We start from the raw sequence: 21,523 nt of genomic DNA on the forward strand, positions 1-21,523 counted from the left end.
CAAATATCACAAAATACTGCCAGCAGTACTAAATACATCCCCAAAAACTTCCACTGGCTAGCTGTTAAGAGGGCCCAGGCGGCCTCCTGGTCATCAGCCCACTGGGAAATGTCCGTGTAAGGTCTATGGCAAATCCGCCCCTGACTCATAGCCATGTATTGCACTGCCACTCTGACATTACTAATGCTGTCTTAAAGAGCTTGACAGGTGAGAGAGAGAAATTCATAATAAAATCATAAAAGATTAATGACAAAATACACAATTTTTCAGGCCTATTGGAGCATTCTTGATTGGAACAAAGTTATTTGTACCTGACTAAAATCTTTTGACTGATTCATTAGACTCAGATCCAAAGCTAATTTCAAGAAATTTTCTCATCTCTAATGAACAGTAATTCAAAAGAAAACTATTTCACACAATATGAGCTATTGAATCATCCTGTAATAATACCAAAACAAGAAAAAAATATTCTATAAAAAATGGTACAAAGCTAGAAAAAAGGAGAAAATATCATACCTTGGTAATGAGCTGGTTAAGCAGAGAAGCCATATGGACAGCTATAGAAAGTGCAGAGATAGCAGTCACAACCATGGCCCCTATTCCTAAGTGGTGCGGACAAAAATAATTTATCATTCTAGTCAAGACCAGCCTCACGAAAGTGCAACCTGTGCACAACTTGTATTATCTGTCACTACTGACCATCAGCCCAGATAGCCTGGGTAACCAGAGCTTGCACCAATGGGCCTATACCTTATGCCCAAACCTATGTAAAGGGAGCAACATTCTGTAGTTTGATTGGACAGTGTTACTTGGGTACTATATAGTATATCAAAAGGGGACATCAGCAGAAGGTATTGCCAGGGCACTAACCAACCGACTGCTATCTCTCCCAACTGCTACATACACACACACTCAACCCAGCTGAGCATGCATGTGTCCTGAAGGGGCAAGTGGAGAAAGCTGCTGCCAGAATCCTTTGGTGGCGGATTATCTCCACGAGAACAAAAGGATAGTATTGTTGAAATCCAACTACCCCATCCTTATCTTCCCTGACATGTTCAGTAGGGGAAGAGTGAGAAGGCCCACATACACATTAGATGATCAGATGGACCGGCTGACATTTATCTAATGTGTACAGTCAGATTAAGGCCGTAAACACTGAATGATGTTATCTTGCTAATAACTGTACAAAGTGAAGCAGGCAATGCTGGAAAACAGCACTCATCTACTAGGTCAATGGCCCAGGTGTAGTTTCTGCTTTAAAGTCCAAGAGCTTCAAGCTATTTCCTTGTAAATGGAGTTGCTGAATCTCCCTCGTTACTTCCAGACGGCTTCATTATCACGCCGCACAGTAAATACCTACTGTTTATGAAAATAGAATCAAAATTTCTGAAAAGGGTTGTATGTCCGTGCCCTGTGTGCCCTGCACTCAAGTCATTCCACTTCGAGATCTATTCAAAAGACGGCCAATTATCCATACTGAAAAGGTCATGCCTTTCAGAAGCCGCTGTCAATGCTGGCTGCATAGTCTATTTAGCACAATAAAAGTGAATGTGACAATGAAATTGACAGAAATATTTAATGAGCACCTGACAGATCATATAGATTATTTCAATAACTTCCCCATTAAAATTCAATGAGTCTTTAAAATGATCTGCAAGACTGGACTGTAAGTAGAGCAGGTATTTGTTCTTGTATCGTTAACCTCTTGTTTTCCTATGCGGAATTAATTCTTATAATATATATATATATTTGTGGTAGGAGCTTAACCGAGGAACAGAATAGGCATGCCTATGTGCTGCCCTAACCTGACTGGCTGGAGTGTGCCCGGTGCCAGTGACGAGGTAAGGCCTAGAGAAGTGGGCAAAAATAGAACTGACCCGGTGTAGGGTACAAGTATTTATTGGAACAAGGTGATGCCTATAAAGCCAGTGAACGGAAGGCTCTGGAGATCTCAGCTCGCGGGTTGGGAATATACCTTGCGTAGCAGGATGACCGCCATCGACCCATCCTGCGGATGACGTGCGCCGGAACCCGATGACTGGACGCTGCGGACGCGGCCCCTATGCGAAAAGAGTGTCCGGATATCGTGCTGGGGTTATACCCCAGTCCTGCCGCCAGGGTGCGGATATTGGAGACAAACTGGGTCGAAGATAGGGGCCTACCATTAACTGGGAGCAATGGTTCGTCTGCTGCGGAAGACTGGAGGGAGGCCAGAAGCTCCTGTAGCACCTTGACGGGACATCAACAGTTGGCCGTAGGGAAAAACTCCACCTCGGTGGGAGGACCTGCCTGGTTGGTCTTGGTAGATGGGATGGACAGTATGAAGTGGTCCGCGTGCCAGGTGAGATGTCGCCTGAGCAGGGTCGCTCGACTGACTGTGCCGCAGGTGAACTCCCCGGGCCTAAGGAACCCATAGTACCTTAGGTACATGGCCGCTTTGGTGATGATGCTTGCCAATTGCCCAAAAGGGAGACCGTCTAGGGCTACGGACAATCTGCGGAAAAGCTCACCCGACACCGGTTGCCTAGGCACCTGGACCACCGTGCTAGCTTTCTGAATGCCCCTGAGGGTGGCTTTGATGGCCTGATTGGAAAATATGGATTTGGCAGAGGGGTCGCCGAGCATCCGGTGGTGCTGAATGCCGGCCAAATACAGCCTGATGGTGCTGACTGACAGGTGCCGGTGCGTGTGGCAATATGCTATGAAAGCCATGATGAACGTGACCTCGTCCACCTCCCCCCGGGGATGGGTGTCACTGAACTCCCTGAAAACTCTGAACCCGGCGTCATAGTTCCTGGTGGTGTTGGCAGCTAGCGAGCGCTGGACCAATGACCGTGCAGACCCTATCAGGGGCTCTAGTCCAACAGGAGGGAGTTGAACGGCGGAGCTGGAACACCGACGGGGTCTGCCTCTGGGAGCTCCTGAAAGAAGACATCATAATTAAAACGAGACAGGGCGTCCGCTGCTACGTTCTGTGCCCCTTGGATGTGGACCGGGACGATATGGAAATTGAAAGACAAGGACAGCCACACAAGTCTACGCAAAAGGGACATGATCCTGCGGGACTTTGCCCTCCCTTTGGATATGATCTCTACTAGGACCTGGCTGTCAGTCCGCAAGATAACCGACCTATTTGCCCAGAGAGAACCTCACACCTGGGCTGCCGCCACAATTGGGTACAATTCTAACAGCGGGGAGGATTTCATGGCCTCAGTCTCGGATATGAGCTCCACCGGCCAACCGCCGACCAACCACTGTGGATGGAAGATGGCAGCGAACCCGCAGGAGGCCGCGGCATCGGTGAAGACCGTGGGGGACGCTGAATCCGGGGATGGTACAAACAAAGAGATACCATTCCACCCGGCCAGGAAAGCCTGCCACATCTGGAGATCCGCCATGGCGTGTCCGTCTAGTTGGATGGTGGAGTCCTGATCCGGGGCTGTCGGGAGGAGACTGAGGAGCCGGGAAGTGAAGGCCCTGCCCTGGGGCATGATCTTGAAAGCACAGTTGAGGAATCCAAGCAGGGACTGGAGCTCCCGCTTGGACAGGACCCTGGAAGAGGCCGCGGAGGAGACGGCGGACTGGATCTTGGCCAGCTTGGCTGCGGGGAGGCTGGCCTCCATGCGGACCGAATCCAGGGTGATGCCCAAGAAGGTGACTCTGGTGCCCGGACCCTCTGTTTTATCCGACGCCACAGGGACCTCGAGACTGGCGAATAGCTGAAGCAGGCTTGCCATCCCCGAGGGGGAACCCTGGGGCCTCTCCACGATCAGAAAGTCATCCAAATAATGGATGACCATGTCCAGACCCCCGTGGTGGACCAGGGTCCAGTGCAGCTCACAGGCGAACCTGTCAAACAGCCACGGGCTGCTCTTGGACCCAGAGGTAAGCCGGTTGGCAAAATAGTACCCGTCCTCCCAACGCAACTCGTAATACTGCCACAACTGGGGAAGGATGGGGAGTAGTTTAAAGGCGTCATCAATGGACGCGTATGACATGGAGAACTCCTCTGACGACATCAGGGAGTTGAGGCTGGGGACAGGTGACATGTGTGGAGCCGACAAGTCATAAATTAAGCGCTTTTTATTAGAGGCCTGCTTGGAGACCAAACCAATCGGGTTTATCCTCCAAGTGCTGAAGGGAATGGCCTCGAACGGGCCCAGCAGAAAACCCTTCCGGACCTCGTCCTGCAAGAGGGTGGCCACCGCCGCCGGATCTTGACAAGCTGACTGCAGGTTCCTTCCCTCCCAGGAAACTTGGGGAGGGCAATGAGGCCCGTATGGAAACCCCTTTCGAAACCGGTGAGCAGGAACTGGACGGCTTGGTGATCGGGGTGGTTTTGCAATAGGACGCCCAGGAGCTCGACGTTAACATCGGTCAGTCATAGGTTCTTTCGCTGTCTCTTGGGGCAGCTGGGGCAGGGATGGGCCCTGAAACAGAGGGAGCAGATGTGCAATGCGCGACAGCTATTGAAACTGCAACCCCCCGCGTTTAATTTATTGCACACCTGACTCTGCCCCAGGTATGTGATGGGCCTACCCAGTTTATCGGTGGAGCCCTGGAACCGCTGGGTGCCAGAGGGGCCTGGCAAGGAACCCTCCCGGGCCGGGGTGGGGAGGTTGGGACACCAGTCGGCGGTGTGCTGAATTGACTGGCACGCTGCGCAAGTTGGAGCCTGTAACCCCGCAAAATGACGACAAAACAGCTCCATATCTAGATTGGCCTAGTCCGTGCGGAACTGAAATTGGGCGAGGGCTGCGGCTGCCTTGGCCGAGAAAGACCGGTGGTAATCGTAGAAGTTGGTCCAAGTACCAGTCCATCTCTTCCCGCCTCTGTGGCTGGACGCCACATATGGTGTCCCTATAGAGGCTAAAAGCCAGGACGAACTCCGGAATCGATAGTTTTCGGTTCAGTCGGGCGTCCTTGGCCCTGAGAACTACCGAGACCTCCCCGCAACTGATCACTTTGTTCTCTGACACGTCCTGGGACGCAATGAGAATGGATGCCAGGTTGACGTCCCTCCTTGCCAGAATGTCCCTTTTCAGGTTCTCGGGGATGAAGTGCGAGGGGGCAATCTGGGGGCTGGCACGGACCGTACCTGGAGCTGCGTCCTGAGACGTGGAAGGCAAGGCAGGAGGGGCTGGGGAAGGTGGTGCCGCCGGAGGCCGGGACTCCAATTCCCCCATCCTGGTCTGTATGTCTGCCACTGAACCTGCCAGGCTGCCAATGGTAGCCTGCAACTGCAGAATGGACAGCTGTATAGATGACAGAGAGGGCTGGTCGTTGGGGCCCTCTGGTTCTGTCATCAGGAGGCGGGATGACGGATTCCCCTCCTGTTGAGCTCTGCGATGAGCTTCAGGATGGTCCAGCTTCGCAGAGAGGGGTTGCTGGCGCGCCCTGACACGGAAGTCCCGGGTAAAGATAGGCTATCGTCTGTTTCTGGAGCCTGAGACATCTTTACGCTGCCTGAGGAGGTATGACAACGACAGATGAATAAAAATTCCCCCCCCCCCTACGGACAACAAGACGACACCCATCAGAGGACGGGTTGGTACGGAAATGTGTTTTAATCGATACTTACCCGAATGACTCACGCTACTATTCTCAGAGGTGAGCAGAAACCTATGAACGGAAGCTCGTGAGAAGACATGCTTGACGCCGGGACAAGGTGCAACAGCAGCCTCTGGCTGAACCTACCTGCACAAGGAGGAGCCTGGTGACACGATAGACGCTTGCTTGAAGCTCTGGAGGCCTGAGGCTCTGTTTACGTGGACAAATAAGTTGTGTTGGAACGAGACCCGGGGATGAGTATGAATGACCGGCCCCTATGGCGCGAAGGGAACCGCGAGACTCAGACTACCTACCTCGGGGGAGACAACCTGTTGAAATTTTTATTTATTTTTTTCGAAACAGGGAGCACCTGATACCCGAGTGAACCAGGAACACCCCACCTGAGCGAATCAGGGTACACACCAGACCTGAGCGAATCAGGGTACACCAGACCCGAGCGATTCAGGGAACACAAGACCTGAGCGATTCAGGGAACACACCAGAGCTGAGCGATTCAGGGAACACACCAGACCTGAGCGATTCAGGGAACACACCAGACCTGAGCGATTCAGGGAACACACCAGACCCGAGCGATTCAGGGAACACACCAGACCTGAGCGATTCAGGGAACACACCAGACCTGAGCGATTCAGGGAACACCCCAGACCTGAGCGATTCAGGGAACACACCAGACCTGAGCGATTCAGGGAACACACCAGACCTGAGCGATTCAGGGAACACACCAGACCTGAGCGATTCAGGGAACACACCAGACCTGGAACGTTACCCCTAAGTGACTAAGGGGAGGCAGACGCCAGAGTGATTCAGGGAACCTGAACCCTGAGCCACTGAGGGAAGACATGGCACAAGCGACTCTTGGGGACATGACACCTGCGATTTGGAAAAAACATAACCTGAGTGATTCAGGGAAGACATGACACATGCGATTCTTGGGGACATGACACCTGCGATTTGGAGAAAACATATTCTGAGCGATTCAGGGAAGACATGACACATGCGATTCTTGGGAACATGATACCTGCGATTTGGAGAAAACATAACCTGAGCGATTCAGGGAAGACATGGCATGACACCTGCGATTTGGAAAAAACATAACCTGAGCGATTCAGGGAAGACATGACACATGCGATTCTTGGGGACATGACACCTGCAATTTGGAGAAAACAATAACCTGAGCGATTCAGGGAAGACATGGCATGACACCTGCGATTTGGAAAAAACATAACCTAAGCGATTCAGGGAAGACATGACACATGCGACTTTTGGGGGCATGACACCTGCGTTTTGGAGAAAACATAACCTGATCGATTCAGGGAAGACATGACACATGCGATTTGGAACCGTGAAACCTGAGAATCCGAGAACATGACACCTGAGCGAAACAGGGAACAAAACCTGCGCGATTCAGGGAAGCCAGAGCACCGGCACAAAAACACAAGCGCCTGTGCGGTTCAGGGGACGTATGGCCCCTGACTGATTCCAGGAATTTGCGTACTGAAGGAACCCTGGAATAAACACAAAACGTACCCTGCGCGATTTGCGACCCCAGTGCCCTGGGGACACTAGGCACCGTTGAGGCCGCCGCAGGCTGGCAGAACCCACCCCCTGATCTGTGGGGAACAGAGGAGCGGCGCCCGCAGCGGGCCGGCTGGCAGAGGATTGTGACACACCGCGCCGCCTGCTAGCCACCCCAAGCTCCCCGGGAACAGCCTGGCCCCCCCCCATGCTGACCCTGAGTGACAGGGACAGCTGGGGTGCACGTTGGAGGACCCGGCATGGCTAGCAGGAGCGGCGCAAGCCCAGGAAGACAGGAGGTGACCGGGATCCCGCCGCCTGACCGGACAGATGGAGTCCATATCTGCAGGGAACCTGTCCCTCACCTGAGGACCGCGGCGTCAACTAGGCCCCAGTGCTGCCATACCGACCACACCCCCCGTGCCAGTGAAGCCCGGCACCCGACGGAGGGGGGGGGACGCAGGAGACGCCGACCGGACCTGCTATAACCATGGCGAGAGACGCGGTGGTGCATGCACTGATGATAGGGCTCAGCTGCCCAGCCGGGACCACTTACCGGAGGCGCCGCAGTCTGGATTCCTCGAGGACGCGAAAACCGTAAGTGACGTCACGGAAGGTACCGAAACTGAAAGTGGCGTCATGGACGGGCGGAACTGCAACGAACGGGCGCCCTCCTGCTTGTAGCCGGGGGTTTAAATGCAGGAGGGCGCTCCGCCCACAATTACAGGCTGCAAGCAGCCTTAAATATATATATATATATATATATAGCGTGCCGGTAGTAGACAAGAAGACAGAATGGGAGTGGTGGAGGTGGCAATGAGGGTGTTCTTAGTTCTCAGAGCGCTAACTCTGCTCCAGAGCTCTTCCAGACCTTGTGTGCAGTGAAGAGTGGGGCACAACCCCTCTTCCCCACAGGGAACACCCTGGAACTTGGGGTCTCTTGTCTGGTTTTGGCTGGGGTGCACATGATGTAAGGTGAGCAGTGGATTTGTATAAGGGAAAGGCAGTATGATAGTCTTCTCTAAGTCTCTGTAGATGCCAGCAATTTACCCAATTGGCCAAAGGCATGCAATCTACCAATATCTCTATGCAGTACTCAATGGCAGGGTTCATTCCTAGATCGGATGGCCAGTCCATCTTAGTAGTGTGGTGGGAATCCGAAGCAATAGAACCTAACCACATGCAGTAAAATCTAAAGCCATATGAGTGTGTTACCTTTTGTGCTGTTCCACCATTTATTTCTTACATTTAATTGCTGTATTTGTGTTATTATATCACTACCATGTTATGTAATGCTGCCACCCTGTGGTCATTCTTGTTATGGGTTTCCTGGATGTATTATGTAAATCCCAATTGCCCTTTGCTCTCTGTCTATTTCTCCCTTTTAGTGACATCACATCCTGTTCTCTCTGTTCCTGTGTGCTGCTTCTTCTTCTGCAGCAGACTCAGAGCTGGTGAGAGCATTAGTTGTGACCTCTAATATCCTCTAATATCCTTTAATGTCCTCTAATGTCCTCTATATGTCTTTACTCAAGGTAAACTCAATAAATTACCAAAGCATCTCCATTGTATTCTCCTCACTGGATTTTCACATGCAACTGGTACCATGACCTAGGGATATTAGTGAGTTCAGCTGTCTACCATTGCTTGTACAGAGATTACCACTCACAACCAGTCAAAGACTTCTCTAACGTAGGTCTGTGGCAGAATACCTTTACTGTCTCAATCCAAGCATAGACCTTATGGTTGGATTGAGACAGTAAAGGTATTCTGCCACAGATCTACGTTAGAGAAGTCTTTGACTGGTTGTGAGTGGTAATCTCTGCTACAAGAGGACATAGTTTTAAATTAGAGGGGCAAAGGTTTAAAAGTAATATCAGGAAGTATTACTTTACTGAGAGAGTAGTGAATGCATGGAATAGCCTTCCTGCAGAAGTGGTAGCTGCAAATACAGTGGAGGAGTTTAAGCATGCATGGGATAGGCATAAGGCCACCCTTCATATAAGATAGGGCCAGGGGCTATTCCTAGTATTCAGTATATTGGGCAGACTAGATGGGCCAAATGGTTCTTATCTGCCGACACATTCTATGTTTCTATGTTTCCTCAACCTTCTGCAATAATTCAATGCTTCTTTGGCCGAATGCACACAGCCGTTTTTCACGGCCGTGAGCGGTCCGTGGAACCGCGGCCTGGATTCCTGCTGAGAGCAGAAGCGCACGGCGTCATTGGTTGCTATGATGCCGTGCGCACCCTGCTGCCGCCACAGTACAGTAATACACTGGTATGATCTACCGTGCGCTCCTGCTCTCAGCAGGAATCCAGGCCGCAGTTCCACGGACCGCTCACGGCCGTTGGCATTCAGCCTTTCTCTAAGTGATTAATACCTAGCAGAGTTGCTTTTCTGACAGTTTTCACTCTCAGGAATGGAGTTTTCCTGGAGAAAGCTTCTGTCTTGGCCTCCTTAGCAGCAGCACATCTCTTAAAAATATATGTATATCACTATCTTAGGGTAATTTCCTACTGTTTTTATTATCTTCAGTGTTGGCTGCATTGTCTTTCTATACATCTGCTCCAAATTCTTTGACTCCTGATTACCTGCATTGCCAGAGTCTGCATTTTTTTTTCCTCTTGAAAATCCTCAGCTACTCAGTCTAATTATATTGATATGGTCAGAGAGAGGTACAGAAAGGGTCATGTGCTGCAATACTGTCATCAGACTTGGATTATGTCCATGGTGATCCAAAGTTAGTTGAGTAAAATCAGAGCTTGCCTGGGTCCAGTGCACAGAGAGCATTACTTAAGACCATTTAAGTGGAATGCTAATGAGCCTCAGGGCTAAACCTAAACCTACGGCAATGGCAGTACCTAGTGTAAAATGTACACAATTATTTAGGCAACAGTTTGACAGTATTTTGTTCGCATTTTATGATTGCATTATTTGAGGACTGTATGATTGCATTATTTTTTGCATTATATATTGTATTATTTGGGCACTGTATAATTGCATTATTTGGGCATGATATGATTGTTTTATTTGGGCACTAAATGATTGCATTATTTAGGCACTATACGATTGTATTATTTGAGCACTGTATGGTGGTATTATTTGAGCACGGTATGATTGTATTATTTAGGCATTGTATAATTGCATTATTTTGGTACTGTATGATTGTATTATTTTATGCACTGTATGATTCCATTATTTGGGCACTTTATGATTATATTATTTGAGCACTGTATGATTGTTTTATTTGGACACTATGGGGGTCATTTACTATTCTGAAATATGCCTAAATTAGGCATATTTCATGCGCAGATGGCAGCGCAACGGTTAGTTGCACTGCTATCTGCGACTTCACCCTGCTCACGCCAGGTCTAAAATTGTGGGTGTGGGCGTGGAAGGGAAAGGGCCTGCAGGCCCGTCTCATTTACCATTTTCTAGGCCTGGCTTAGGGGTAGAAAATGGTTTAAATATAAGACAGCTAAGAAGCAGTCTTACATTTAGAACTGGCGTTGGAAGTGCTGTAGTTATAGAGAGACTTGCGCCTCTTCATAACTTCGGCAGATCCTCTGCAAGTTATAGGCCTTTATTAAGACCGGTGTCTAAAATGCCGGTCTTACTAAATGTGCCCCTATATGATTGTATTACTTGGGCAATGTATGATTGTATTATTTGGCGCATTTTATGGTTGTTTTATTTGAACACTTTTTTCACATAAAAAGGTCAGCGTCATGCTGGCAAAACACAGCTAGAATGGCTTGAAAAAGCACAACAAGCACGAAACGACTGTTGCCTTCTAGCTGTGTTTTGCCCGCATGACGCTGACCTTTTTATGTGAATAAAGCTGCAAAGAGTATTTTTTGGTGAGTGCCACATTCTATTTTTTTCTTTTCTCTCCTTTGTTGCAAATACAGTACTACTTGTTTTTTATGCTGAGCACCACCACAACTCACATTTGATCAGTGCAGCACCAAATTAAATCCCACACCTACAGTAGTGCCGACCGAATCCTCTACATATTACTTTTATTTGAACACTGTATGATTGTATTACTTCCGCACTGTATGGTTGTTTTATTTGAAAATTATGGTTGCATTACTTGAGGACTGTATAATTGCATTATTTGGGTACTGTATGATTGCATTATTTTAGCACTGCATGACTGCATTATTTGAGCACTGTATGACTGCATCATTTGGGCGCTATATGATTGCATTATTTGGGTACTATATGATTGCATTATTTGGGTACTATATGATTGCATTATTTGAGCACTGTATGACTGCATTATTTGGGCACTGTATGACTGCAGTTTTTGAACAATTTATAATTGCATTATTTGGGCACTGTATGATTGTATTATTTTAGCACTGCATGACTGCATTATTTGGGCACTATATGATTGCATTATTTGAGCACTGTATGAATGAATTATTTGGGTACTATATGATTGCATAATTTGAGCACTGTATGGCTGCATCATTTGGGCGCTATATGATTGCATTATTTGGGTACTATATGATTGCATTATTTGGGTACTATATGATTGTATTATTTGAGCACTGTATGACTGCATTATTTGAACAATTTATAATTGCATTATTTGGGCACTGTATGATTGTATTATTTTAGCACTGCATGACTGCATTATTTGGGCACTATATGATTGCATTATTTGAGCACTGTATGAATGAATTATTTGGGTACTATATGATTGCATAATTTGAGCACTGTATGACTGCATCATTTGGGCGCTATATGATTGCATTATTTGGGTACTATATGATTGCATTATTTGGGCACTGTATGACTGCATTATTTGAGCACTATATGATTACATTATTTGAGCACTATATGATTACATTATTTGAGCACTATATGATTACATTATTTGAGCACTATATGATTACATTTTTTGAGTGCTATATGATTATGTTATTTGAGCACTATATGATTAAATTATTTGAGCACTGTATGACTGCATTATTTGAACAATTTATAAGTGCATTATTTGGGCACTGTATGATTGTTTTATTTGAGCACTGTATGATTGCATTATTTGAGCACTATATGAACCAAATGGGGGCATCAATAGGAATGAATGAACAAAGCACCAACTAATGTAAGGCTGGCTCTAAGTAGAATGGCACTGGGTTTGGGTGTTGTGACTTTTATGTGTATGATAAAATTTGGTCACATTACAGCCATCTCCTAGATAGGGATTATAATAAGCCACTAATTACAATGCGCAATTAGCTATCATTTATGGCTTATGCCAGGGATAACAACCTCCGGCACTCCAGCTGTTCAGAAACTACTACTCCCAGAATGCTTCATTCACTTCCATAGGAGTTAGAAGAGCAGCCGAGCATGTTTGCATGCTGGGAGTTGTAGTTTCACAGCAGCTGCAGTGCCGAAGGATGCTGATCCCTGCCTTATGCCCTATTAGCGATTATGGCGAAAAAAGATAGGAAGGCGCTCAAAGGGTAATAAGTTCAATAACAAATGTATGAAAATAGGACATCAATGGTTGTGCTCACCTTATAGTGTTGTGCATACAGTGCTGCCCATAATTATTCATACCCCAGGCAAATTTTGACTTAAAGTTACATTTATTCAACCAGCAAGTAATTTTTTGATGGGAAATGACATAGGTGTCTCCCAAAAGATAATAAGACGATGTACAAGAGGCATTATTCTGGGAAAAAAAAACATTTCTCAGCTTTTATTTACATTTGAGCAAAAAGAGTCCAGTCCAAAATTATTCATACCCTTCTCAATAATCAATAGAAAAGCCTTCATCAAACACTTCCTATAATTGCAGACCAGATTTTTGCATGTCTCCACAGGTATTTTTGTCCATTCATCTTTAGCAATGAGCTCCAAATCTTTCCGGTTGGAGGGTCTTCTTGCCATCACCCTGATCTTTAGCTCCCTCCACAGATTCTCAATTGGATTCAAGTCTGGACTCTGGCTGGGCCACTCCAAAATGTTAATGTTGTTGTCTGCTAACCATTTCTTCTCCACTTTTGCTGTGTGTTTTGGGTCATTGTCATGTGGAAATGTCCACTGGTGCCCAAGGCCAAGTTTCTCTGCAGACTGCCTGATGTTGTCGTTGAGAATCCAAATGAAGGAAACATCATTGTGACCAAACAATTCCATTTTTGTTTCATCTGACCATAACACAGAAGACCAGAAGTCTTCTTCTTTGTCCAGATGAGCTTTTGCAAAGGCCAAGCAAGCTTTTCTGTGCCTTATCTGGAGAAGTGGAACCCAGCAGTGTGCAGTGTCCATTGGATTGTCTGCCTTGGGACATTGCCACCAGCAGAGCCCAGATTCACCAGGATGGCCTTGGTGATCCTTGGATTCTTTTTCACCTCTCTAACTATCCTCCTGGTCAGCACAGGTGTCACTTTTGGCTTCTGACCACGTCCTCTGAGATTTTCCACAGTGCGGAACATCTTGTATTTTTTGCTCAAATATAAATAAAAGCTGAGAATTTTTTTTCCACAATAATGCCTCTTGTACATCATCTTATTATCTTTCGGGAGACACCTAAGTCATTTCCCATCAAAAAATTACTTGCTGGTTAAATAAAAGTAACTTTAAGTCAAAATTTGCCTGGGGTATGAATAATTATGGGCAGCACTGTACGTAGGCACAACACTCGTGAGGACAGGGGGTCGGTGCAGCCGGTATCTTCCCAGTCCTCGTAGGTGGAGTGGCCGATACCCCAGAGGAATGATATGTAACATAATGGGAAAAGTTTTGTGCACTAAAATAGTACACCAGTTGATACCTGGTTTGAACCCAAATAAAAAATAAAATATACTGATGGAGTGGCATAACAGGGATGTGGGCCCAGAGCAATTGCTGATGTGGTGACATGAAGCGAAAATTACAAGGCTAATATGAGAAAATAAGGAGATATAGAGAAATATGGCTGATGGTGGTACTTGTGGGGTCCGTGCTGGGGCTTGAAGCGCGGCCTTGCACGCCTGCTGGAAAGCGCGCTTAGAAGAGCAGGAAGGAAAGGGGCGGAGTCTGGGATTGACAGATACTCGGTCCGTCAGACCAGAGCTGTCATTGTAAACAGCGCATGTGCCGAGCGCTATGTTCAGTACAGGCTCCCTGAGTAGCCTACGCTCACAGGGAGACTGCCGGACATAGTGATAACTAGATGGTGAGACGGATTGATGGGGAATGGTGTGGGGGAAAATGGAAACTAAAGGGATGGCTTGATTATATGGCAGGGAAAATTGGGCAGATATGAACATGATGATAGGGAATAAGAGTGATATAATAAGATTATACACCCAAGGACTGATGGTGTGAAAGCAATTGAAGTGGGAGAGAGTTGATATTGAATAGGTAAAGTGGTGACAGGTAGAGGGAGGGAAGGGGGGAAAAATGGAGGAGAGAAAGGAAACAGCAAAAAGAGATAGATCAGAGGATGAGCCAGTGAGATGGAGCAGGTAGGTGAGTGAATGGGCCAATATGAGTGGTGGGGGGAGGACTGTGGTGGCGGGAGGACTGTGATCTATTGAAGGGAGGGGGGAAGGAACTTTGTGAAGGGTAAATATCGGCAAGAGATGTAGGCAAATTGAATAGATGGCATGTGGCAGTGGGGACAAATAATCGAGGAAACATGTTGTATGGTGATGGCAAGGGCCATAGGCAGTGTGAATTGCAATGAAGTAGTGGCTGATACGGGGGTGGACTGGTGAGGGAAAGGACATAGCCAAGGACCAGTAGTTGAGAGAGGACTGGTCAGAAACAATTTGCTCTCCAGTGATTCGTTTAGACCATAAGGTTCTATGGTTTGCATCTTAAAAATCCAAAATATTTCTTTCCGTCTCAATTTCTGAAACCGGTTCGAGTGGGTAGCTGGAATTTGTTCAATTGGAGTTATGGAGTTATAGAAAGGTTTGTCGGGTCTTTATTATGGACTTGGAGGAAATGCCTGGATACACCATGTTTGGTAAAACCATTTGTTATATTCCAGCGGTGTTTGTTGATCCTTTCCCTCAATGTTTGAGTAGTGCGGCCTATGTATTGTAGTCTGCATGTACATTCTAATAGGTAAATGACGTAGCTCGAGGAGCAATTTAAAAAAGATTTTATCTCAAATTGCTCTCCTGTAGAATCACTTGAAAATTGAGATCTGAGAGGAAATATTCAAGCAACATTTGCAACGGCAATGCCCACATTTGTAGCTTCCGAGTAATTGGGGAAAAAAAGTGGTAGGATTTGTTATATTCTTTTTGCAGTCCCGTAGCCGGCTTGGAGCAATAATGTTTTTAAGCGTTTGAGCCCTCCTGAATGTTATTTGAGGTTTTTGTTGAATGTGTTTTTTTAAAAAGGGATCCGCCTGTAAGATATGCCAATGTTTATTAAGGGTATTCCGCATAGTATTGTGATTAGTATTGTATGTCGTGATGAAAGTGGATTTAACATTTTCGGTGGCCTTTAAGTCATCTGGTCTAGTTGTACATGATGTAAGACACTCTATTTGGGTGTGCTCCTGGGCTCGCTGATAGGCTGCGTCTATAATTTCCCTAGGATACCCTTTCTTTTGAAATCTTCTTTTGATGACTTGGCTTTGGTTTCTAAAATCTTCATCCTTAGTGCAATTTCTGCGTATGCGCTTGAACTGACTAAATGGAATATTATTTTTCCATTTTTTGTGATGGGAACTCTGGTAATCCAAATAGCTATTACCGTCAACTTAAAAAAAAAATGTTTTGGTCTCTATAGTGTTTCCTTTTGAGGATAGGACCAAATCCAGGTATTCTATGGACACCTTTGAATAGTTTGCGGTAAAGGTAAGATTAAATGTATTGTTGTTCAGGTGAGACGTGAAGTTGGCAGCGTCTTCCATATTTCCATCACAAATTAGTAACAAATCGTCAATGTACCGCCTGTAGAAAATTAATTGATTGTGCCAAGGGTGTTTATTATAAATATATTGGGTCTCAAATAGACCCATATACAAATTTGCGTAACTCGGCGCAAAACGCGTGCCCATCGCGGTCCCTTTTATTTGCTTAAATATTTTATTTTCAAAGGTAAAAATATTATGATTGAGAGTGAAATCTATCGCATCCAAAATAAATTGGCTCTGTAGATCAGGTAAGGTTTCATCCTGTTGGAGAAAAAGCTGTATTGCACTTATGCCCGCTGCATGTGGAATGTTAGAATATAATGCTGAAACATCAAGTGTTATCCACATGTAGGACTCTTTCCATTCAATTTATTTAAGGAGGGAGATTAGACTCGCTAAATTTTTGTAACAAAATGTCAATGTAGTGTGACAGATTGCAGGTTAAGGAGGAGTTGCCGGAGATAATGGGTCTCCCCGGCGGATTATTAATAGATTTGTGCACCTTTGGTAGGTGATAGAAAAGGGCCAGATTCGGATAGTCCACTAGGATGTATTCTTTTTCTTTTTTTGATATGACTCGTTGTTCCTCAGCAGTTTCCAATAGGTGTATTAGTAGCTTAGTGTCCTCTTTTAGCGGATTCACCGCCAAGACCTGATAGTAATCTTTGTCTCCCAAAATTTTGAATGCTTCATTCAAATAATCACTTCTATCCTGAATCACAATACCTCCTCCTTTGTCAGCGCTTCTGATCACGATGGACTCGTTATTCATGAGATCCGTTAGAGCAAACATATCCCTCTTGTTGAGGTTATCAGGGATGTTTATACCTTTGTTGATGGTCCTAAGTTCTTTGGTCACAAGGGCAGAGAATGTTTCTATATGATTTCCCCTATGGTATATAGGGTTAAATGTTGATTTGGGTTTTAGCCCTGTGTTGACATCTTTTGACGTTACGTCTGGGTCTATTGTGGTATTTTCTAACATTATTTGCGGTAAGGTTTTGTGTTTTGATGCTTGAATCTCGAAGTGCCGATGTAGCGTTAATTTGTTGATGAAGGTGTTTAGATCCACGAATAATTCTAAATTCATTGAATTTGCCCGTGGGGCAGAAAGATAAACCTTTCTGTAAATGGCTCGTTTCAGCGTAATTCAGTGGATGTGAAGACAAGTTGAAAATACAGACTAGTGTTTCTTCTTGTTTCTTTGGGACTTACGATGTTGGTCACATGTTTTTTTGTTGGTACAGGTAGTTTGTGGATCCGCTTGATTTCGCTTTCCCTCCTCGCCGTCCTGTGGGCATTCCCGTTGCAAATGTTGCTTGAATATTTCCTCTCGGATCTCAAAATTTTCAAGTAATTCTACAGGAGAGCAATTTGAGATAAAATCTTTTTTAAATTGCTCCTCGAGCTACATCATTTACCTATTAGAATGTACATGCGGACTACAATACATAGGCCGCACTACTCAAACATTGAGGGAAAGGATCAACAAACACCGCTGGAATATAACAAATGGTTTTTACCAAACATGGTGTATCCAGGCATTTCCTCCAAGTCCATAATAAAGACCCGACAAACCTTTCTACAACTCCAATTGAACAAATTCCAGCTACCCACTCGAACCGGTTTCAGAAATTGAGACGGAAAGAAATGTTTTGGATTTTTAAGATGCAAACGAATCACTGGAGAGCAGTTGTTTCTGACCAGTCCTCTCTCAACTACTGGTCCTTGGCTATGTCCTTTCCCTCACCAGCCCACCCCCGTATCAGCCACTACTTCATTGCAATTCACACTGCCTATGGCCCTTGCCATCACCATACAACATGTTTCCTCGATTATTTGTCCCCACTGCCACGTGCCATCTATTCAATTTGCCTACATCTCTTGCCGATATTTACCCTTCACAAAGTTCCTTCCCCCCTCCCTTCAATAGATCACAGTCCTCCCGCCACCACAGTCTTCACCCCCACCACTCATATTGGCCCATTCACTCACCTACCTGCTCCATCTCACTGGCTCATCCTCTGATCTGTCTCTTTTTGCTGTTTCCTTTCTCTCCTCCATTTTTCCCCCCTTCCCTCCCTCTACCTGTCACTAGTGATAAGCGGGAGGTGCAATATTCGATTTCGCGATATTGAATATTCGTATTATATTCGTCGAAATCGAATATTCGTAATTATTTCATTTATCGTGATTAATATGCGATTTAAATAATCGCGTATTGCGATTTTCAACTTAAGGCTAGTACTTTCCTATTGGTTTCAATGGTTTGATATCTAGAATTAGCGAAGATGACGAATATATTCGTCATATTCCTCAAAACGAAGATAACGAAGTATTCTCCATCTTCATTTTTAGCTATCTATTCATCAACTTCGCTAATTCTAGCAATCAAATAGGAAAGTTGACTATAGAGACAGCTACGTTTAATTCGCTATGCGATTATTTTACTTTGCTTTTTTTAAAAATAAATAGAATAATTATAATACCTGATAATTATTATAATTATTCTATTTATAAAAATAAAAGCAAAGTAATATAATCGCATAGCGAATTAAACTTAGCTGTCTCTATAGTAAACTTTCCTATATGATTGCTAGAATTAGCGAAGTTGATGAATAGGTAGCTAAAACGAAGATGGAGAATACTTTGTTATCTTCGTTTTGTGGAATATGACAAATACATTCGTCATATTCGCTAATTCTACCGAGCCAACCATAGTAAAGCAGGTCCAAGTTGAAATCGCAATGCGATTATTATAACTTGAATTAATCGAATTGCGATTTCAACTTAGCACTGCTATATTCCATATTAGGCTAGAATTAACGAATATGGAATATAGCAATACTAAGTTGAAATAGCCATGCGATTACTTCGAGTTATATTAATCGCATTGCGATTTCAACTTGATGCTGCTGCTGGGTCTCAACTAAACCAGGTCCAAGTTGAAATCGCAATGCGATTAATTCAAGTTATAATAATCGAATTGCGATTTCAACTTAGCACTGCTATATTCCATATTCGTTAATTCTATCCTAATATGGAATATAGCAGTGCTAAGCTGAAATAGAAATTCGATTATTATAACTTGAATTAATCGCATTGCTATTTCAACTTGGACCTGGTTTACTATGGTTGGCTTGGTAGAAATAGCGAATATGACGAATGTATTCGTCATATTCTACAAAACGAAGATAACAAAGTATTCTCCATCTTCGTTTTAGCTCCATATTCGTCAACTTTGCTAATTCTAGAAATCATATAGGAAAGTTTACTATAGAGACAGCTAAGTTTAATTCGCTATGCGATTACATTACTTTGCTTTTAAAAATAAAAAAAAATAGAATAATTATAATACCTGATAATTATTATAATTATTCTATTTATAAAAAAAAAAGCAGTCATATAATCGCATAGCGAATAAAACGTACCTGTTTCTATAGTAAACTTTCCTATATGATTGCTAGAATTACCGAAGTTGATGAATAGGTAGCTAAAACGAAGATGGAGAATACTTTGTTATCTTCGTTTTGTGGAATATGACGAATACATTCGTAATATTCGCTAATTCTACCAAGCCAACCATAGTAAACCAGGTCCAAGTTGAAATCACAATTCGATTATTATACCTTGAATTAATCGAATTGCGATTTCAGCTTAGCGCTGCTATATTACATATTAGGCTAGAATTAACGAATATGGAATATAGCAGTCCTAAGTTGAAATCGAAATTCGATTATTATAACTTGAATTAATCGAATTGCGATTTCAACGTAATTCTCAAATCCGACAGTACATTCTAGTATATGGAGACGTTCCCATGGTGATGGGGACACTCCATGAGCACGGAAGTCGGCAGAAGCGGCAACGAGCACTGACTGGAGCAGCCAGGAAGCCAGGAATCCAAAGGACAGGTAAGAACAACTTTAGGGAAGTGGGAATAAAAAAAAATATAACAATAAAAAAAAACTTAAAAAAACAACAAATATTCGATTTCACGAATATATAGAACTATATTCTAAATATTCGCGAAATCTCGAAGTCACGATATTCGAGAAAAAAATTTGCAATTCGAATATTCACGCTCAACACTACCTGTCACCACTTTACCTATTCAATATCAACTCACTCCCACTTCAATTGCTTTCACACCATCAGTCCTTGGGTGTATAATCTTATTATATCACTCTTATTCCCTATCATCATGTTCATATCTGCCCAATTTTCCCTGCCATATAATCAAGCCATCCCTTTAGTTTCCATTTTCCCCCACACCATTCCCCATCAATCCGTCTCACCATCTAGTTATCACTATGTCCGGCAGTCTCCCTGTGAGCGTAGGCTACTCAGGGAGCCTGTACTGAACATAGCGCTCGGCACATGCACTGTTTACAATGACAGCTCTGGTCCGACGGACCGAGTATCTGTCAATCCCAGACTCCGCCCCTTTCCTTCCTGCTCTTCTAAGCGCGCTTTCCAGCAGGCGTGCAAGGCCGCGCTTCAAGCTCCAGCACGGACCCCACAAGTACCACCAGCAGCCATATTTCTCTCTATCTCCTTATTTTCTCATGTTAGCCTTGTAATTTTTGCATCATGTCACCACATCAGCAATTGCTCTGGGCCCACATCCCTGTTATGCCACTCCATCAGTATATTTAATTTTTTATTTGGGTTCACACCATCGATATATATTCCCCATGAATTTATTTATTTATTCTCCTAAAACCCCAGCTTGTATGGGACCAGTCTTTATAATTGCTATATATCTTCACATATTTAAGTGTCTTGATAATGCAATAAATTGAAATGATATATTGAATATACGCCTATAAATACAATAGAGCAAATAACATGGGGATAGGCGCTAAAACAAAATAATAATGTCTTTATTAATTGTCTGATTAAGAAATAAGGGGTATCAACCGTCAGTATAATGTGCAAAACTGACAGTTTTAATCAGACAGTTCTTAATCAGACAATTAATAAAGACATTATTATTTTGTTTTAGCGCCTATCCCCATGTTATTTGCTGTCTTGATAATGCAACTATTTAATTCCCTCCTGTGCTATATATGGTTTTATTGTTTATTTTTTATACATATATTTTTAATTTTTTTAATATTTTTTTTATTCTATATATTTTTTTATACTTTATACAATATATCTATACATTTTTATACATTGATAGAATCATGTGAAAGCTGTCCAGATATATATATATATATACATATATATAGTTTTATATGTTTATATATTTTTATATTTTTTCCTTACCTATGAAGTTGCGAGAATCTGGATTTATTTATTAATTAAATTATTCACTTATACATATATGTACTAAGCTAATGAGTCTCTCCATCCACTATGGTCCTTTGTGTTGGCCATCCAGTGCCCCTTTCTAACATTATATAGTGGATATGTATTTGCAAATGGATGAGCCATTTTTTTCACTACTATTGACCAGGTTGTGACATTCAAACTGACAGTATGTGGATTTGTGAATATATGGCGGCATTATTATCACTATTGGTGTTAATGTTAATATTAT

Source organism: Bufo gargarizans, chromosome 1 (genome assembly GCF_014858855.1).
Source record: "Bufo gargarizans isolate SCDJY-AF-19 chromosome 1, ASM1485885v1, whole genome shotgun sequence".
NCBI lineage: Eukaryota > Metazoa > Chordata > Amphibia > Anura > Bufonidae > Bufo > Bufo gargarizans.